At 40.8% G+C, this 15,696-nt stretch overlaps 1 long non-coding RNA gene across 1 annotated transcript; it reads right to left on the reverse strand.

Moving 5' to 3' along the window:
- Nucleotides 1-1,792: 1,792 nt before the first annotated feature.
- On the reverse strand, nt 1,793-6,245 carry LOC142741522 (uncharacterized). The gene is made up of 3 exons (XR_012881171.1): nt 6,157-6,245; nt 4,917-5,037; nt 1,793-2,254 (listed from the first exon to the last, which is right to left on the reverse strand). It is a non-coding gene; the product is annotated as an uncharacterized LOC142741522 (long non-coding RNA).
- Between the last annotated feature and the right edge of the window lie 9,451 nt (nt 6,246-15,696).

Below are 15,696 nucleotides of genomic sequence, written 5' to 3' on the forward strand. Positions count from 1 at the left end.
AAACGTCTGCCCATTGCTTTCAATGGGCAGATGTTTGTCAGCGCTATTGAGGCGCTATTTTCGGGCGTAATTCGGGGCAAAAACGCCCGATTTACGTCCGTAAATAGGCCGTGTGAACATACCCTTACTGTAACTAGTTGAGAATCTGTGTCCATCACATGACCAGAACAGGAGTAAATGTTGAAGGTTCCTATCAAATGACAGCAGGCAGAGATCTCAAAAACCGCAAGGAATCGATACAGAAAGTATATTGGAAAACTATTTACAATGAATAAGCTTTATTTGCTGAAGCCATAACCCCCTTTGGTACATAGTTTGTAGCAGACATTTTAGCAGCACTTCTCAGAAATACTAAAACTATTAGGCCCTGTTTACACGGAGGTGTTTGCAGGCAGATTTTGATCTGCCTGCATGCCTTTTGCCACGTTTTTCACAGCGTTTTTCGCTCGCGCCCATTGAGTGCCACGGGCAAAAACGCAGCGAAATATGCTTTCTCTGCCTCCCATTGATGTAAACGCCCGAAGAAAGGGCATGTCGCTTCTTTTTACCGTGAGCATTTTTTACCTCTCGCAGTAAAAAAACGTGTCCGCCTCTCAATGGGAGGCATTTTCTGCCATTTTTTGGCACGTTTTCCGTCAAGAAAGGTGTCAAAAAAACTCAGTGTGAACAGGGCCTTACACAATAAAAATCAATAAAGTTAATTTCGCTCAGGAAATAAAAAATAATTAATAATAATTATAAAGAATTAAATAATAATTGATACATTAAGTTCATATAAATTGTCAACTTTCCAGGCTCCAATTAGTCATCCAATTCTCTAACATTCAGACATCCAAGTGGGTGCAAGACAATATTTTCTATTATAAAATAAGAAATTCTGACCATATTAAAAATGATCCACTGCTAAGCGAAACCATGTGGTCCCCACGTTTGAGCGAACAATATACCACAGACAATTTAATAAAAGCAAGAACACAACCATCCCAGTCACTGCATGGGAAAAGCACTTTTAAGAAATGATGGGTTTAATTGGAAATTAAAGGGGTTATTCGGGTTCAGATTTTTTTTCCAATCGCTGCAAATGAGATAAAATAACAAAAGACGTAGTACTTACTTTTTCTTTCCCCCGGCGATCCAGCGCTGACGCTCCCGCTGCACTCCTGGTAATTGTTAACGGGTTAAACGAGTGCGATCCCGCTCGTTACTGTGATGTGTCGGCCATAACATACAGCTGACACCCGCATCGTATGGAGTGGGTTCACTCCGCGAGCCCGTTCCATACTTCCCCTACCCGGCTATGACGCATGTAAACGTCAAATGTCGGGAAGGGGTTAAGTAACGTCTTCACAGACATAGGATCGGAAAGACGAGACATATCAAGTGACACCAGAGAACTGCAGTTGACATTTAGAGAAGAATAATCAGCAATAAATATATTTGTTAAGATTATCACTCCATTACGTAATGACTCCCATAAACATTCAGAGTGGCTCTTGGATGGATGTAGCTTTGACTGTATATATGATAAGAATATTTTTCCTAGAAAAGGAGGATTCCAGATACGACGTAAACACCCTTACCTAATGATATTGCCAAGAACTTTTTACAAATGTGCGCAGTGGGAGCAGTAGAGGGATTACTTGAAATTCTTAATAAGTATTATTATTAAATATATCATGTCTGTGTCAAAAAGAAACATATGTGGTATTTAAATGAGACATGTACTTTATGGAATATAATCTGTGTATTAAATAATATAATCATCATTAGTAAATCATTATTGACACACACATCATTCGCTTTACTTATGCAGAAAGTATATCTATTCAAATACTTTACAGAAAAAAATGTACAGATGTTTTCAGAATTCAGGTGGGCCCACGAAATCTTCTATGTGGCCCCCATTTATTCTCAGAATACTGTCCAATTGCGAGTCATGCAGAGGGTTTAGAGGTAGTTGTTGTTGCCAGAAGACTATGGACATGTCCAATACAAAGTGCAATAATTTGGCTTGCACAAAAACAAGAACGGCACAACGAAGAGTTCCAAGACAAGATGCTCCAGAATTGTTATTTTTCAGGGAACGCAAGTATTTACTAAAATAGGCACGTCTGGAAATCTGACAGCTCATCTTAAAGCAGGTGATGTTGGTATACATCATAGTCTTTCAGCGAAGGATTTTTTTGGGCACTTCCATACCAGCCTAATTGTACCTATTATCCTGTCTTCAAGAAGAATAAAATATTTCAGACACCTTCAAAAAAAAAGATATGACTTTAGATAATGGTTTATAACCTGCTAGGGCATCTACCTAAAGCCGTTCAATTTTTCTTTAATAGAGACATGACAAGGTGAGATGTAGCAGTCAAGTTAATCATCATGGAAAATTACCCATTACATATTTTTCTCTGAAAAAAAGATTAATTTGAATTACAAAGCCAAGATCTGTGCCGCCTGGCAAAGTTTTAATTTGGTGCCGAGGAGATTTCATTCTTAAAGTCGAAAGTATGCATGTGTTTAATAGAAGTCAATCTCTTGGCAGCTAATAACAAATAGAATTTCTGTCAAATATGTCCGGCATGTTTGCTAGGTGCCAAATATTCATGAGACCCAATTTATTAATGTTGGAAAAAATTGCCATGCAATGTAAAACTATGGGCTAATTTGTCAAAGTTCTCTTATGAAACCCATGATCATTATGGAACGTACCAGAACTGCCATAATGTTCCTTTATGATTTATGTATGTCCCTCTCTTATAAACTGACCCTAAAAGGCATTCATATACAGCTAGACTCAGTAATGCACTTAAAAACGTAATATTATACAACAGATCTAAAAGGAACAGCCGTTTTCAGCAGAGAAACATTGAATGATACAAAATGTGGCAGATCCACCCTCCTATTTTCATAAGAGACTAATACAAATATAATGTGTTATCATGTAGGAAGAATGTATGGAAATGGCTTATATAATGGAGATGTTGTTGACCCACAAGACGAGCTGCGGGTAGAATGATGTAGATGAGTAATAAAGTCCAGGCCACATACAAGAGCTTCAGATCTATCTCTCGCTCTCTTGAATATTTGGCAGCATACCTTGTGGGATTCATAGAGAAAATAATTTTATGACCCTAAGGTCGGATTTACACAAGCGTGTGCTTTTTGCATGCGCAAAAAACGCAGCGTTTTGCAAGCGCAAAAGGTACTTAACAGCTCCGTGTGTCATCCCTGTATGATGCGCGGCTGCGTGATTTTAGCGCAGCCGCCATCATTATGACACTCTGTTTGTAGCACGTGGTGCTTTTCTGTTTTCATTCATACTTTTAACTGCTGTTGCGCGAATCACACGCGTCACACAGAAGTGCTTCCGTGTGCTGTGCGTGATTTTCACTCACCCATTGACTTCAATGTGTGCGTGATGCGCGAACAATGCACAAATATAGGACATGTCGTGAGTTTTACGCAGCGGACACACGCTGCGTAAAAATCATGGACAGTCTGCACGGCCCCATAGACTAATATAGGTCCGTGCGAGGCACTTGAAAATCACGCGCGTTGCATGGACGTATTACACGTTCGTCTAAATAAGCCCTTAGGGCTTATTCAGACCGACATGATATACGTCCGTGCAACGCGCATGATTTTCACGCGCCTCGCACGGACCTATGTTAGTCTATGGGGCCGTGCAGACTGTCCGTGAGTTTCACGCAGCGTGTGTCTGCTGCGTAAATCTCACGACATGTCCGTTATGTGTGCGTTGTTCGTGCATCACGCACCCACTGAAGTCAATGGGTGCGTGAAAATTACGCGCAGCACACGGAAGCACTTCAGTGTGACGCGCGTGATTCGCGCAACAGCAGTAAAAAGTATGAATGAAAACAGAAAAGCACCACCAGAGTGTCATAATGATGGCGGCTGCGCGAAAATCACGCAGCCACGCATCAAACGCTGCTGACACACGGAGCTGTCACGTACCTTTTGCGCGTGCAAAACGCCACGTTTTTTGCTCGCGCAAAACGCACACGCTTGTGTAAATCCGGCCTATGCTAGTCTATGGGGCAGTGCAGACTGTCAGTGATTTTTGCGCAGCATGAGTCCGCTGCGTAAAACTCACGAGAGGACTTATATTTGTGCGTTGTTCGCGCATCACACACCCATTGAAGTCAATGGGTGCGTGAAAATCACGCACACCACACGGAAGCACTTCCGTGGGACGCGCGTGATTCGCGCAACAGCAGTCAAAAGTATGGATGAAAACAGAAAAGCACCACGTGCTTTTCTGTTTACAAACATCCAAACGGAGTGTCATGATGATGGTGGCTGCATGAAAATCCTGCAGCCGTACATCCTATGTGATGAAATACAGAGCTGTTAAGTGCCTTCTGCGCACGCAAAACGCCGCGTTTTTTGCGTGCGCAAAACGCACACGCTCGTGTAAATCCCCCCTTAAAGTGAAGACTTGAAATTGCCATTATAAAAGACAAGGATAAAATGTCTGATATAAAACAGGTATAGAACTACAGATATTTAGGTGAATATTGCATCAACATATATATAGTAATAATCAATGCTCGGAAATAAACATCTGCCAAGAGGGTAATGTTAGTCTGAGGCCTAAGACAGTATTACAATACATGCAAAACTATCTTAATGCAAAATCTGTAACAGGGCCCCCACCTACCATGTACCATTTATAATACTTGTGTCTCCCTATGTGGTAGAGTGGCCCTCGCTCCCCGTTAGGCACCAGGGCTTAGCTGCGACTGCTACCGCTGCGCCCCTAGAGCTACACCCCCTGGTGTTTTTTGATTAGGGCATCCTGAGCTTAAACAGGGGATCTCATTGTCCAGTGCGGATAAGAGCTCTGGATGACCATAGTTTTTCATTGAAAATAGTAAAAAACAAATTCATTTTACCACGTGACCTGCAATGTTTGGGTTTGCTTGCAGCCTCATTGCATCCATTGTTCTGCCCTGGCCATAGGAGGAATTTCACCAGCAGGGTCCCCTATGATCGATGATCTTGTCTCTGGGGGACCTGTAAGATGAAAAGTGGTTGCCCAGTAAACCAGGACCCCAGTACTGCAAGGCAAAAGTTCTGACTGTTTGAATCAGAGTCCAACTTTTTGACGGGATAAACAGAGCTGCTTGCCAGACTATTTTTCCCGTCAAACGACAGACACATCGGCAGAACCCTGCGGACCCTCTTATAAGTTAATAGGGCTCCGTTGGGTGCCACTGGTGTCCGTTATGGCCACAATACAGATGTAAACAGAACTTAATAAGCATATAATCCAATCTGGTAACAATTTAGCAAATACATACCCTGATCTAGTGTTTAAAGGGGTTTTCCCTTCTCATAAAATTATGGCGTATTGCTAAGATATGCCTTCACTTACTGATAGGTGGGGGTCCCGGCATTTTTGACCCTCACCGATCATCAAGTGATGGTATATCTTAGCAATATGCCATGACTTTATGAGATGGGAAAGCCCTTTTAACTAATCACCCCAATCACATTTGCATTCTCTAACAAATGTCTTCTTAGAACTATCTGGTACATTGCAGCTGTTTCCAGCCCCTCCGATTTGATTGTACGTATTGCCTTTTCATTTGAATACATTCATGGGGAACACATAGCTTTGCCAAATTGGGTGTGAGAAGTGGTATGAAAATTTTCGATTCACTTCTCACCCCATTTTATCCTTACCATAAAAAGACACAAAAACACCATTCACTGTAAGATGGCAGAGGAAACTATCATAATTCTTTTTTTATCATATTTTGTCACTTTTATTCTTCTTTATTATGTTATTAGGGGAGAGAAAAAGTTAAAATAAAGCTTTGGTATGCATTGATGGCTGTCTGTGTATGACAAAGCACAGTATGTAGTAAGAGAAGTCTAACGTTACATTGGCAGAGATTCAGCAAGAGGTTGAAATTACGGCACTGATGTTCCCTAATTCTTTTACATATCGTATATAAAGCATATTGGAAAATGTCATAACTTTTCATTATACAAAGAATAAGCTTTATTTGCTGAAACCGGAATACCCCTTTAATTACTGATAGGGGCAGAGTCATCAGCTGTCACAAATGTGTTTTTTGGATAACATGATAGACTGTTTGAAGTACATTTGTCCTGTCTCCCCCTTACCTTTGTCTGTCCACCATGTGTGTGTGTGATGCTCCTTGTTTCCCCCTGTCAGCCTCCACCAAGTGTTATATGTAGCTAGGTACCAAGGTTCCCTTGGCGACGGGACCACTAAGGAGGAGTCGAGCATCAGGTGACCATAACAGTTGATGCTGATTGGTGCTGTGCCAAAGGGACGCAGGGGATAAGTAGAGGAGGAGGCCAGGAGGCAGTTAGTTGTCCATTAGTGTGTCTGAAGTGTAGGAGTCTCAGAGGGAGCCGTGCTCCTTGATATACCAGTTTGGCAGCCATAATGTTTCACTCCAGTAGACCCGGTGTAAAAAGTGGGTCAGTACCAGGGACTGCGCGTGGACGCGCAGTCCAGTCTCTGTGTGAGGGACTCTGATATATTAGTGGTTTTCGTCCTACTGTTTGGTGAACTTTACCTCATTCTCCTGAATAGCTGGGACAAGTTTATAAAGAGTTAACATTGTAATCTGCAAGTGTTCATCACCTTGTTATTAGAAATTACTTTTATATTGCAACTGCAGTTATTAGTAAGTGGACCTTAAACATACAGTAGCCCATAGGTAAAAACTTGGACTAGAACTGTATTTTGCCACTGTTTGGCCTAGGACTGTTTCTTTTGTTGCTGCGCAGAGAAATATGTGACATGCACACTGCACATTCACGGCCAAGAGAAGTCGGGATTCATGGAAGGCAGTGGCGTAGTGGCCGCCGTAACCCATGGAGGTGCAGAGCGATTCCGCTACTAAGTGACTGGTGCAACGCGGCGGTAGGTGTATTGGCGGGGCAGGCTGCGGTAGAGGGTAGCCTCTTAAAGACCCATAGCAACACAGTAGGACAGGCTGCAGAGCCGACAGTCACTTTGGAACACCTGGCTTGGCAAGAATTACTGCATTGTCAAAATCCCTGGTTTAAGCTCTACGTTAATGAAGAAATGTATTCAATTGCACAATCTGTGTCACACTGGATAACCACCCTTACACTTGCATCACTCACTGTAGTTGAATCCAAAGTAGCTATATCATCTATCTACCTTTGTGTCTAAATAGGAGAGAAAGGCAAAAATAAATCTTTAACTTCCCCAATGAATCCATCAAACAGTTACCAACTGTATACTAACTATATCACATGGCGTAAATAGTGCCTTACTGCAGACCAGTCAACCAACCGAGCAAACAATCTAACCTGTCAATCTACAAATACAGGGCTTGAGTGTTGGCAGGCTAGACATACCTGGGTTGAACCTGTATCACAATTTTTAGGGGATCCAGTATTTCCAGATTGCAAATGGAAACAGGTTTCATCTTGTTTATAGAACTATATACCAATCAGTGTTAGATTTTCATCTTTTCGTGTAGTGGTACCCATCAATCCCACTATGGCTTTTTCCTCAGACCAGCCCTCTGAGTATTTTTATCTGAGCTTCATCCCTTATCAAGAGCTGTTAATAATCAATGAAGAGATATAGGACTGGCCCGCCAGAGCACTAGAAGATACTTTAGTGGCCCCGAGTTCTGACACAACAATGGGCGCCTAATACAACTGGACCCTAAAGGTTTAGCCAGCAATCCCATTTGAAGCTGATTTTACAGATAATCCCTTGTCTCTCGGGTCTATTTTTTTTTGGGGAGGTGATTCCCAAATAATCAATTCAACCTTTCTGGTATGACCTGTGTGTGCTATTGATAACGTAAAAACAGACCAAAAAATAAATAATTAGATAGTGAATATGTCTAGAGGGATAACTGTTTACATTTCCACTTGCAAAATCTATACGTGGAGATGGGATGCTTTCTAATTGTACCTTTGGTCTGTGTCTAGAAACAATTATATTATAGCATTAGATACAATGAGTAATCCAGGCAGTCAATTACTTGCCAAGAAGATTACAAATATGACTGAAGGTCGACCAAAAAATCATTACCGCCAGACCAAAACATTAACCACATTTCAGCTGTTACTCTATAGCTCTTGAAAACTTGCAATTGCTTTGACACTATTTTAATGGTGCCTATATTTACATAGATTTCTCCACAGAACTATAATTGGCATGGATGACTTTTAATGACGCCATTGTTAAAACTTGAGGGTTTGGAACACTTTGAGCAGATTTAGGATGTCTTAAGAGTATCGAAAAAAATAAATATTTCATACAATGGAACTAGTAAGGAGAGAAGGGCATCACAGATTATAGCGCTGTGGGATATGCATACCTGAAATACATGGCCTGGATATAGAACAGACTTTAGGAATACAGTAAGTGCCAATTTTACTCTTATTCTTCACAAAGACACACAATAGAAGATGGGTTAGCATTTTTGTAAACACTACAATTACTATTCAAAACACAATAAATAATTATTTCACACACACAGTTAAAGTATGATGTCCCGTGTTAATACTCCTACACCTTTGTTATCAAGAATTTTTTTTGTCACTTTATGATAGCAGGTCACATAAAACTTGAAATACAGAAAAATGTTGCTGATATAAGACAAAAAGTGCATAGCAATGCAGGTGTCAAACATTTGGGGTTTCTATGTTGTAATATTAATTATGATATTTATCATGACATTGATATTATACTGTATACACAATACAACTTAGCATCTTCTGACATGGCGATCAAAAATGTCAGTAGGTGTGATTGGTGGAGGTCCTAGAACAATTTTGTAAGGTATGAAACTATTCCTGTAGTAAAAATCAATCTGGTTATATATTGGTTATATCCTGGTTAAATCCTAAAAGGACCTGGCCATGGTTTCAAGACCACTGGTTAAGGCCTAATTACCATTTATTTCTGATCGACCAAATGGATAGCAAATTACTGCTAAGGCTCTGTTCATACTTGCCCTTAGGAGTTCCATTTGACTTTCCAGTATTTTTGACGGCAAGAATATTGCAATATGTATTAAAAAATAACAGAGCCTTAATGGACTACATGGGATCCGTGAAGATTTGTTTGGTTCTATCAGAAAATCAATCGGTCACAACGGTCATGACACCATTATAAACGGAAGTCATGACGCCAGTGTGAACAGAATGTAACAAAAACATTGCTATTGCCCATCTTAAGCAATTCGATTTAGAATTGAATTTAGATTTTGAATTTTCAAACATTTTCGGAAATATACAACAAAACTACAAAATATTTTCTACATATTGTAACAATTTTCCAAATAATGTATCCTTCATTTTTTAACAGAGAAAGAAAGAAAATGCTTTCTTGAGGATCCAACATAAAGGTGGCCATACAGTTCCACCGACAGTTATTTCTCTTGACTCATTATTATTATTCATATGATTTCAATGAGTAGAGGGGAGTAAGCCACTGCCAAATACCTCTGGAAACGGCTTATCTCCCTTGAGAACGAAAGGATCGGGCGTTAAAATTCAATATCCCTGATCATTCTTTCCCTCAGCATCATCTGTAGTGGGAAATTTGTGAGGCCGCAATACATGTTAGGTGGTCGGTGCTGAAATTAACGAGTTGACCAACTTTAACCGAATGTGTAGGGGGGCTTAAAAGATAGCAGCCAGGGTGTAAGGAGGTTGTAGATGGCAGATCAGAGTCTGGAGAGAGGAGAAAGCATCTGTCACGATCTATGGGTATGTGGACCCACTAGGCCACTCAGCCATTGCGGAGAGGCAGATGGCCAACTCACAGTCTATGCAAAATCTATGGAAGAGGTTCATAGCACAAGGGTACCTGAGATAGTCCAGACGGCAGCAGAGGCACTGTCAAAGATGGGGCTAGATGTGGCAGGTTGCGCCTGACGTGGCGGATGGCACCAGGAGTGGCAGATGACACCAGACGTGGTGTATTCCAGCAGGCATGACAACACGACTCTGACACTAGACAGGCTCAGGAATGAAACACAGCACGGGATACAGGAGACAGGTAGCAGGGCACGGGAACACTGGGAGCTGGAAAACACTAAGGGACCATTTGCAATACAAACATGGGAAAACAATGCTCAGGCAAGTGGAAGGGCAGAGCCCTTTTTATAGTCCAGGGTGCTCTGGGGATAGGTTAGGGAACTTTTTAGAGAGTGCATGCGCTAGCCCTTTAAAGAAGCTCTGTCACCGCATTCTAAGTGCCCTATCTCCTATATAAGAAGATCGGCGCTGTAATGTAGGTGACAGTAATGCTTTTTATTTAAAAAAACGATCTTTTTTCACAACGTTAGGAGCGATTTTGGTTTATGCTAATGAGCTTTCTTAATGCCCAAGTGGGCGTACTTTTACTTTCAACCAAGTAGGCGTTGTACAGAGGAGTGCATGACGCTGACCAATAAAGATCATGCACTCCTCTCCATTCATTTACACTGCACGAGCGATATAGTTATATCACTATGTGCAGCCACATACACAAGCCCTAACATTACTAGTGTCCTGATAATGAATACACATGACCATCCAGCCTGGACGTCATGTGTACTCAGAATCCTGACACTTCTGAATCTTTTTTTGTGAGATTCCGGCAAGTGAAACCAAATCTCGTTTAGCTCCGTAATCTCGCGAGATTTGGTTTCACTTGTCGGAATCTCACAAAAAAAGATTCAGAAGTGTCAGGATTCTGAGTACACATGACGTCCAGGCTGGATGGTCATGTGTATTCATTATCAGGACACTGTAGTAATGTTAGGGCTTGTGTATGTAGCTGCACATAGTGAAATAACTATATCGCTAGTGCAGTGTAAATGAATGGAGAGGAGTGCATGATGCAGATTGGTCAGCGTCATGCACTCCTCTGTACAACGCCCACTTGGTCGAAAGTAAAAGTACGCCCACTTGGGCATTAAGAAAGCTCATTAGCATAAACCAAAATCGCTCCTAACGTTGTGAAAAAAGATCGTTTTTTTTAAATAAAAAGCATTACTGTCACCTACATTATAGCGCCCATCTCCTTATATAGGAGACAGGGCACTTATAATGTGGTGACAGAGTCTCTTTAAGACCAGGGACGAGCGCACACCCTATCACACAGTCCAGGACAGAAAATCTGTGCCAGCTGGCGTCTCCGGGGAGGGAGACCGCAGATTACCCAAGTCTTTAGGTAGGGCATATAACACAGACTGTCAGTAGCAGAGTATAGATAGGGAGGAAAGAACAGGGGATACACACAATTTGCACCCATGGCAAAATGTGCATGGGAAGGAAGGGGGAATCACACACTCCTCAGCATCAGTGTCTATTATAAGTAAAAATCAGTACAAGAATGAAACTGTGCTGATACATGAGATCTAATGTAGACAGCAGCATCCTGGGGTCAGAGACCTTACATCCAGCATGTATTACTGAGAGGGATATGCCTACAGGATAAAAGTCTAAAACTAGGAGCAGTTTGCAAATTGAATATCAGGGGGTCTGAAAAAGGAATGAAATTTGCCCCGTCAAACTTAGTGCATTTTTTTTTTAACTCCAGGTAGCCACATCATGTCTATTGCCCTATAAAGTAAAAAAGTTAAATAATTATATGAAGTTAATTCAAAAAGTCCATTTAATTTTATGTCACAGGCGAACTAAATTATAGGAAAAGAGGTAAAGTTACAGAGAAAATAACTATACATTCATTCCTACAGTAAATGCTCAGATTGCTTTGGTTTTATGTTTTTATACCATCATGCAATTAAAGGTGTAAAACTTCAGAGAGTTTTATGAAACTTTGAGGAATAGCAAATGAATATATTAATGGTAGAATAGCATGCTCAGCCATGTACCAAGTATGCCGTGAGTTTGTAGCTTAGAAATAATACACAGCTGTACAAACAAACATATTTTTATAGACTTAAGTTATTTTCAGAAAAAGGGGCAGTGAGTAACACATAAAGTGATCTTATATTTTCAAAGTGGTGATTTTAAGATTGTTTAAGAATTTCTATTTATTTAGCATAACTCTTTTTTACAATGGTCCTACTATTCAAGTAGTAATCTAAGTGTGCTGTCTGGTTGCATATTGATTTATTATGTGTATATACAGTAAATGTATTAATTTTGTCTAGACTGATTTTTTTGGTCATTAATGTCCTCTGTACGTCTGTGGAACCCAGTCCCCCCCCCCCCCATATATTTGTTAAACTGAACTTAGATTACCACAGAACCCTATTGTGATTTAAGTTTGGTTCAGCAGAATCGTTGAGCAATATTGGACTGATGTGCCTTGGCCACTCCAGAGGAAACGATTCTGAGGGTCCACCCTCCATCTATACAGGATTAAACGTGCGTCCACTTTTAATTGCTTTATAAATTATGCTGTTATTATTCTTCACACAGGTCATACCATAAAAAAATTACTTGTGAATAAAGTTTATAAGAACTGTCCCTAGCCAAATGATTGGCTTACAATCAGCTTTAATTTGGGTTGTCTTCTGCTGGACCTTTGAGGTCCATTGTTGTGTCAGAACGTGGGACTACCAGAAGATTCTCCAGTACGCAGGAGGACCAGTCTAGTCCTGCCATGGGGGCTCCAGGTTTTGTAATATAGATATTAAAATGTGACAATATTACAGTCTTAATAGACATTATGAAACTCCAGTTTACCTAAATTACCTGGTGCAATATACATTAGTAGAGGATCTAGTCAATATACAATAGAAACCTATACTGATATTCACTGATCTTACAATGATTATTGTGCTGATAATGGAAAATTACTATGTAAAGTGTAAAGTCCATGTATACCTTTGTAACCAATTTTTTTTATTGCTCAAGTCAATCTAAAATGAAAAAAAAATTAAGCAGCTTTGCAAATCTTGACTAGTAGCATTAATACTTGATTAAATTCCAGTGTGAGCTGTTATACCAGGTGTGCATCACCTTTAGGGCATGCCCACACGTGGCGGATTCTGTGGCGGATCTGCCCAAAATGTGCAGTAAATTGATGCGGATTAGCTGCTGCGTACTGCGGTAAAAGTGCTTCCCTTCTCTCTATCAGTGCAGGATAGAGAGAAGGGACAGCACTTTCCCTAGTGAAAGTAAACGAATTTCATACTTACCGGCCGTTGTCTTGGTGACGCGTCCCTCTTTCGGCATCCAGACCGACCTCCCTGGATGACGCGGCAGTCCATGTGACCGCTGCAGCCTGTGATTGGCTGCAGCCGTCACTTAGACTGAAACGTCATCCTGGGAAGCCGGACTGGAGACAGAAGCAGGGAGTTCTCGGTAAGTATGAACTTCTATTTTTTTTACAGGTTGCTGTATATTGGGATCGGTAGTCACTGTCCAGGGTGCAGAAACAGTTACTGCCGATCGCTTAACTCTTTCAGCACCCTGGACAGTGACTATTTACTGACGTCTCCTAGCAACGCTCCCGTAATTACGGGAGCCCCATTGACTTCCTCAGTCTGGCTGTAGACCTAGAAATACATAGGTCCAGCCAGAATGAAGAAATGTCATGTCAAAAAAGCAAGACGCATCCGCAGCACACATAACATGTGCATGACAGCTGCGGACTTCATTGCGGAATTTAGAATCTCCATTGAAGTCAATGGAGAACTTCCGCAATGAGTCCGCAACCAGTCCGCCACTGGTCCGCAACATCCATTGTATGCTGCGGACACCAAATTCCGCACCGCAGCCTATGCTCCGCAGCGGAATTTTCAGCCTCGTCTAAACGAAGCCTACTAAAAAGAAGTGGAAGGCAATGGAGAAACGGCTCCGCTGCGGATTAACGCTGCGGAGTGTCCGCAGCGGAATTCAAGAGCAATTCCGCCACGTGTGGCTTTGCCCTTAGGGTAAGTTCACACAGAGTTTTTTTAAACTTTTTTTTTTACGCGGAAACCATGTCGGAAAACGCACCAAAAAATGGCTGAAAATGCCTCCCATTGATTTCAATGGTAGCCGGAGGCGTTTTTTTCCCGCGAGCGGATATACCATCTCGCAGGAAAAAGAAGCGACATACCCTGTCTTCGGGCGTTTACGTCTCTGACCTCCCATTGACATCAATGGGAGACAGAGAAAGTGTATTTAGCGGCGTCTTTTGCCCGCGGTGCTCAATGGCCGCGGGCAAAAAACGCTATGAAAAACGCTGCGAAATTCGGCGAGCAGGCAGAGCAAAATCTGCCTCAAAATTCCAAACTGAATTTTGAGGCAGATTTTCTGCCTGCAAAAAACTCTGTGAACCCAGCCTAAAGTTAGAACAAGTCGAGAAGGAATAAGAGAAGGGGTTGGGCGAAGCAGGTATAACGTTAAAATTTTACTTTTATTAAATATGGTTATGATGCTGCAGAGTACACCATAAAAAGGAGTAATATTATTACCCTACGAAGTTTATAGATTGGATATCCCTAATTTATATACCAAACTAATTAGATCTCTATAAAGATCCCAACTTTTTATATATGGTTGTCCCAATGTATACCACCACTAGTGGATCATTTTAAAGAGAAGGGGGAACATTGGGGAAAGAAGTGTGGGATCAAGATTAATTAGTAGCCCGGCTGTAGTGGATATAGTTTTCCATACAGGAGTGGGGTGAATGGACCCTTTACAAGTACCCCATCAAAATTGGAGTCTAACTTAATTAATGTATTTTTAGTTGAAAATAATTCATTAGTGACTAGCCAAGTAGGAATAAGGAGGGATAAAGAAAAGATCTATATTGTGGACTAGGTTATTTAGACAGCAAGTTTGGATTAAAGTGCTGTGGTTGAAAAAACTGTAATATACATTGGAGGTTCACATAATTCAACTTAAGCCTCCAGCAGATACACCAGTGCAATTGTCAGTAATGTCTTACATGCACTTTTATTCTTGGAAATAGGAGCTGATTTTGTTAACCCAAAAATCAAGGAAACCCATTATTTTCATTCGTTAAACCAAATTGTAGATTTCAAATTTAGCTAAAAAACAAATTTTAGCAATATTAGCAGGGATATAGAAGAAAACTAAAAACAATCAATGAATAATCTCATTATCCCATTCTAATTGGACTAGATGTAAAAGAACACATGCTTTATGTTCTCTTACAAAGGCAAAAATAATTTAACATTAAATGGCCGACATATGCCAAAAACTCCAGCGGTCAACTAATCTTCAAGAAAAATTTTTTATATTTATGAGGAGTAAATACATAATTTCATCAGCTGAGATGGAACAGGTCCAACCCACCCCCAAAAATACAGATAAATATAAAATGCTCTGATGAAGTCATACTCTTGGGGCTCCAGAAAGCTAAGATCTTGGGTGCTCTTCTATGGAAACCACATATATCATAATAAACTATGTAAAGTGCAAAATCAGCTCAACATGTATATGAAAATATGAAATAATAAATATGTTTTAATTCATTTGATTTAATCCTCATCTCATATCCCCATCTGTTAGCCAGAGGAGAGAGCAGCTACATAGAGTGTCTTACACGCTGAAAGATCCAGCATGGTCATGGACGGCTCAGTGATATCAGTAGGAACTATGTAATGCTCCATTTCTCCTGTGGTGGCGCTACACTCAGATTACAGCCAATCACTGGAGCTCCCAGTAGCGGGATTCCTTGTTACGAGCTTATTTCCGGTTAATCCTACTAACAAAATTATC

This window comes from Rhinoderma darwinii, chromosome 2 (assembly GCF_050947455.1).
Source record: "Rhinoderma darwinii isolate aRhiDar2 chromosome 2, aRhiDar2.hap1, whole genome shotgun sequence".
NCBI classification, from domain to species: domain Eukaryota; kingdom Metazoa; phylum Chordata; class Amphibia; order Anura; family Rhinodermatidae; genus Rhinoderma; species Rhinoderma darwinii.